This window comes from Chiloscyllium plagiosum, chromosome 39, assembly GCF_004010195.1.
Source record: "Chiloscyllium plagiosum isolate BGI_BamShark_2017 chromosome 39, ASM401019v2, whole genome shotgun sequence".
In the NCBI taxonomy this organism is placed as follows: domain Eukaryota; kingdom Metazoa; phylum Chordata; class Chondrichthyes; order Orectolobiformes; family Hemiscylliidae; genus Chiloscyllium; species Chiloscyllium plagiosum.
Window position 1 is genome coordinate 4,161,880 of NC_057748.1, and position 6,432 is coordinate 4,168,311.

A 6,432-nucleotide genomic window follows, 5' to 3' on the forward strand; every position below is an offset into this window, starting at 1 on the left:
AAGCCAGGCAGCATCAGGAGGTGGAGAAGTCAATGTTTCGGGTGTAACCTTCTTCAGGACTGGGGTTGGGTTTAGGGGGAGTTGCTGATAAAGGATCAGGCTGCAAATAAAGGGGATGGCAGAGACAAGGTGGTGAGGTAGGGATAGGTGATGACAGGTAGAGGGTATGGCCTGGTTGGTCAATGGGTGGAATGAATCCAGTTGGTAGCTAGAGGGAAGGAGAAAGTGAGGGCTACAGATGCTGGAGATTAGAGTCGAAAGTTATGGCGCTGGAAAAGAACAGTAGGTCAGGCAGCATCCAAGGAGGAGGAGTATCAACGTTTTAGGCATAAGCCCTTCATCAGGAGTGTTGGGGGGAAAGCGGGCTGAGAGATAAATAGGAGGGGGGTGGGGGCTGGGGGAAGGTGGCTGGGAAGGCATGATAGGTAAATGCAGGTGGGAGGGTGATGATGATAGGTCAGAGTGGACAGTGGAGTCGATAGGTAGGAAGGGAGATGAACAGGTAGGAAAGTTCAGGAGGGCAGTGCCGAGTTGGTGGGTTGGATCTGGGATGAGGTGGAGGGAGAGGAGATGAGGAAACTGCTGAAATCGATGTTGATGCCATGTGGTTGGAGAGTCCCAAGATGAAAGATGAGGTGTTCTTCCTGCAGGTATTGGGTGACTAGGATTTGGCAGTGGAGGCAGCCCAGGACTTGTAAGTATTTGGTGGAGGGGGAGGGGGAGTTGAACTGGTTGGCCACAGGGCAGTGGGGTTATTGAGAATGGAAGCGAGTGGGAGGGGCTGGGGAGTGAGTCAGGGATGGGAAGGGAGGTTATTTGAAATTGGAGAACTCAATGTTGAGTTCTCTGGGTTGTGGGCTGCCCAGGTGGAAGATGAGGTGTTGTTCCTCCAATTTGCGGTCTGATTCACAAAGGAGGAGGCCGAGGATGGTCATTTCGGAAAGCTGCCTGTCTTGCTGTGTTCTTCCAGCCTTCTGCCTGTCTACTTTGGATTCCAGCACCTGTGGTTGATTTTATCTCTTTCATTTCTAAGAACATCTTAGAAAATAAAGCAACAACATTTGCAATTATATCATCAAGTCTTCCCAAAGACCAGCAGAGTCAGCTAAACACTTTTTGAAGAGTTGTCCCTGGAAAGAATAGTTAATTTATACCCAGCAAGGTACTATGAATAGCAATGTTATAAATGGTCCGATAATCTGTTTTGGTGACACTGGTTGAAGGATAACAATTGACCCGGCCTTGAATGTATTAGCGAGCATTCCAACACCCCCTGAAACCACTGTCGAGAAACAGCATCTAACCCATTCCATTCCCATCTTTCTCTTCAATAGTCCAATCAGACTCGAAAATGTTAACTCTCCCTGGATGTTGTCAGGCCTTTCACCAAAGCTTTTTGTTTTTATTTCATTTATTGAGTAACGCTGAGAAATGACATGTTTTGTCATAGATTTGATTGATTGATAGAAATTTATTGTTACTTGTGTTTGCGAAAGTACAGTAGCATGTGTAAAGTTACCACAAAAACAGCACCATTTAAAAACATAAATTAAGACAAATATCACTCTTTGGTCATTCCAACGCCTTTTGGGTTCATGAACAGACCACTCCAGAAAACAGGGCACTGCCCAATCTCTGAAGACCGGGCCCTGCCCAACTGCCTAAGACTGGGCCCTGCCCAACTGCTGAGGATAGGGCCCTGCTCAACTGTTGAGGATAGGGCCCTGCCCAACTGTTGAGGATAGGGCCCTGCGCAACTGTTGAGGATAGGGCCCTGCCCAACTGCTGAGGATAGGGCCCTGCCCAACTGTTGAGGATAGGGCCCTGCCCAACTGCTGAGGATAGGGCCCTGCCCAACAGCCTAAGACCAGGCCCTGCCCAACTGCTGAGGACCGAGACTTTCTCCAATTTCCAAGGACCAGAGGCCTCTTGAAACTGCCAAGATTTTTGTCTTGCACTTTCTTTTTAAATTATTCATTTACGTGATGATTGCATCGCTGGCTTGGCCAGCATTTATTACCCATTGCTAATTGCCTAGCCATCAGGACTTTTAGCAAGAATACCAATTCATGGGGCAAACCAACATGTAAGGAACATAAGAAGAGGGTGCTGATTGGTTGTCAAGTAGGCTTTAATTGGCAGCGATCTTACCAAGGAGAATGTCATGTCAAGTTGGAGGCTGGAAGAACACAGCAAGCCCGGCAGTATCAGGAGGTGGAGAAGTCGACTGGCTGGGAGGAGAGGAAGGGAGGATAGGGACTGGGAAGGAAGTCAGGGATGGGAAGGGAGGTTATTTGAAATTGGAGAATTCAATGTTGAGTCCTCCGGGTTGCAGGCTGCTCAGGTGGAAGATGAAGTGTCATTCCTCCAACTTATAGCGTGGTTCATTACGGCAATTGAGGAGGCCAAGGATGGGCATGTTGGAAAGGGAGTGGGAAGGGGAATTAAAACGAGTGCTGACTGGGAGGTCCAACTGCTGAAAACCCAGCCCCGCCAAACTGTCAACGACTGGACTCTGCCTAATTGCTGAGGACCAGGCCCTGCTGAGATACTCGGTGAAGAGTTCCCTAAGTTTACGTTCGGTCTCCCCAGTGCAAAGAAGACCACATTGGGAGCACCTGATGCTGGAAACTGGGTTGGAAGAGAGGCAGGTGAACCTCTATCTCACCTGGAAGGACTGTTTGGGGCCTTGGATGGAGGTGAGGGGGGTGGTGTGCCGGCAGGTTTTGCATCTTTTCCAGTTACAGGGGAAGGTACCTGAGGGTTTGGGGTGGGGGAGGGGGTGGTTGGTGGGGATAGTGGTGTAAACCCAGGACTGTGAAAGGAACAGTCCTTACGGAATGCAGAGAGGGGTGGGAGGGGAGGATAGTCTTGGTGGTGGGGTCAACTTGAAGTTGGCAGAAGCGTTTAAGGATGATACGTTGGATACGGAGACTGGTGGGGTGGTGGATGAGGACAAGGGGGACTCTATCCGTATTGCGTTTAGAGGGAGGCGGGGTTTACAGCAGTGGAACAGGGAATGGAGGTGGTGTGGTGGAGGGCTGTCTGGATGACAGAGGAAGGAAATGCAGGTTGTTTGAAGCAGGAGGACATCTGGGATGCCTAGGAGTGGAATGTATTCTCGTCCGAGCAGACGTAATGGAGGTGGAGGAATTGGGAGAATAGGATGGAGTTCTTGCAAGATACTGAGAAGGAGGAGGTGTAGTCCAGGTAGTTGTGAGAGTCTGTGGGTTTAGAGTAAACGTCCGTCTGGAGACTGTCACCAGAGAGGGAAGTGGATAGGTCAAGAAAGGGCAGGGAGGGGTCCGAGATGGACCAAGTGAATTTGAGTGTGGGGTGGAAGTTGTGGGTGAACTGTAAAGGTTATGAATTGTTCGATGAAAGTCTATGGAAATCTCCTTAATAGCTGAGTGGCTTGTTAGGTCTATTCAGAGAGCAATTACAAGTCACATATAAACCAGACTGGATAAGGAGGATGGATACTGTCCTCAAAAGGACATCAGTGAAGTGATGTGATTTTCATAACAATGCATTAGCTACACAGTCACCATTATTAAGCCTTTTCTTAAATTCTGGGTTTCATTAACCAAATTTGAACTCTCCCAACTGTTCATATAATTATTGAGTCATCGAGATGTACAGCACCAAAAGAGAACCTTCGGCCCAACTTGTCCATGCTGACCAAATATCTGAAATTAATCTAGTCCCATTTACGAGCATTTGGTCCATATCCCTCTCAACCCTTGCTATTCATATACCCATCCAAATGCTTTTTAAATGTTTTAATTGTATCAGCCTCCACCACTTCCTCTGGCAGATCATCCCATACACGCACTACCCTCTGTGTGAAAATGTTGCTCCTTGGGTCCCTTTTAAATCTTTCCCTTCTCACCCTAAACCTATGACCTCTAGTTCTGGACTTCCCCATCGCAGGGAAAAGACCTTGTCTTTTTATCTGATTCATGCTCCTCACGATTTTATAAACGTCTATTAATTCTGACTGGATTATTTGTTCACAGCCCTGGATTACTAGCTCAGTCACATAGCAACAACATGACTAAACCCAGTCTCTGATTTGGAGCTTTAACCTGTGGATTTTTGGCATAGGGTGAGCCGGCTGAAACAAATGCTGATCTGAGGATAGGACAGCTGATACTGATTGCTGATCTAATTCTTCCTTTATCTGTCTTGTGATCTTCCGCTATTTCTTGTTCATCTCAAATGTGCCACAGTCAGGCCTTTTGGTCAAAACATAATCTGTTAAAAATGAGAATTGTGGCCCAGACTCATGTTCAAATGGGCAAACAAGAGGATTCCCTCTGACGGTTTCACTAATCTTACGGCCAATGGTCAGCTGTAGCTCTTACCTAAGTGGGTTCAATTAAACCTTCACTCAGAGTGTTGGGAATTAATTCCAGGCTGACGGAGCAGCGCTAGGTGAGTACTGCACTGTCTGCGGAGCCACCTATTCAATGAGAGGTTAAACCAAAGCAGAAATTCCCCTCTTCCCATAACTCTTATTAGGACAAAGCTGGTGGCCCAGTGTCCAAGAGCCATGACTGAGCTTCGTCCTCCAATACAGAAGGGCTTTCTTTGGTTGCCACCACATTACAGTTTATGGGATCTTGCTGTGCACAAAATAGCATTTCTGAAACAACAAATGTAGCATCACATTTTGGTTGCAGCTTAAAAGCAGGCCATTCGGCCCATCATGTCCCGGGCTCAGTGTTTACAAGGACAAGGGCAAACCCATAGAGTTTCACCCTGTCCCCTGCCCCATTTCTTTCCTCTGTAAATGTGTCCTTTTCAGATCAAAACCTAATTCCCCTTTTTTACCTTCACTATGTTTTTCAGGCAGCACACTCCAGATTCTGCCCACCTGCTACATTAAAAAGGTATTCCTTATGTTGTCTTTACTTCTTTTTCCAAACACTTAATGGCTCTGGGAACACCACAAGCTGCTGGACAGTGTCCCATCAATTCCACGTCTCTCATTTCTTTCACCACTCCTCCTTTGTTGTAAACGAGTGAAATAAAATTTCTACGTCAAGGAACTGCACAGAAGCTGCCTCCCTGTGACTATCAATTGTTCCAGGAACTTAGAGGCCCAGATTAATGCTCTGGGGACACAACAGCAAGCTGTAGAGATTTAAATACAATTAATAAATCAGGAATATAAACCTAGTCTCAGTGAAGGTGACTATGGCAATTATTACCCATTATTGGAAAAACACTTTATGGAAGGAAATCTGCTGTCCTTTCCTGGTTTGGCCCATGCATGACTCCAGGCCCACTGCGATGTGGTTGACTCTCAACTGCTCTCTGAAATGGCTCTAGCAAGTCATCCAGTTCAAGGGGCAATAAAAAAAATGACTGTGGGCTGCAGGAGATTTGAAAAACACAAAAATTGGATGAGAAACTAGGGTGGCATCGTGGACTAGTGTTTAGCACTGCTGCCTCAGTGCCAGGAACCTGGGTTCAATTCCTCTCTCAGGTGCTCTGGTTTCCTTCCACAGTCCGAAGATGTGCAGGTTAGGGTGAATTAGCCGTGCTAAATTGTCCATAGTATCCAGAGATGTGCAGGCTAGGTAGGTTAGCCATGGGAAATGCAGGATAATGGGGATAGAGTGGGATAAGACCACAAGACATTGGAGCAGAAATTAGGCCATTCAGCCCATTGAGTCTGCTCCACCATTCAATCATGGTTAATTAAGTTTCTCAACCCCATTCTCCTGCTTTCTTCCTGTAACCTTGATACTCAAGAACCTATCTATCTCAGTCTTAAATATACTCAATGACCCGGCCTCCACGTCCTTCTATGGCAATGAATTCCATAGATTCACCACTCTCTGGCTGAAGAAGTTTCTCTTATCTCCATTCGAAAAGGTTTTCCCTTTACTGTAAGGATATGCCCTTGGGTCATAGTCTCTCTTACCAATGGAAATATCTTCCCAACATCTATTCTATCCAGGCCATTCAGTATTCGGTGTTTCAATTAGATCCTTCCTCATCCTTCTAAATTCTGAGTATAAACCCAGAGTCCTCAAACATTCCTCATATGTTAAGCTTTTCATTCCTGGACCATTCTTGTGAATCTCCTCTGAACATGCTCCAGGGACAGTACATCCTTCCTGAGATATGGGGCCCAAAACTAGGCACGATGTTCTTTGGAGGGTTATTGTAGACTCAGTGGGACAAATGGTAGCTTTTTGTACTATAAGGATTCTATAAACTCAACAGGTCTTGGCAGCACCTGTAGCAAGAGGAAAAACAGTTAATGTTTTGAGTTCAGTGACCCTTTCTCAGAACTGAGTCAAGCCAATGCAATTCAAGGCGCAATTAGGAATAAGCATGTCCTGCAAATTAATAAACTAATCAGAAATTAGTAGCCACCTGACTCAAAAAAAAATCCTTCATTCCACGCAGCGGGAG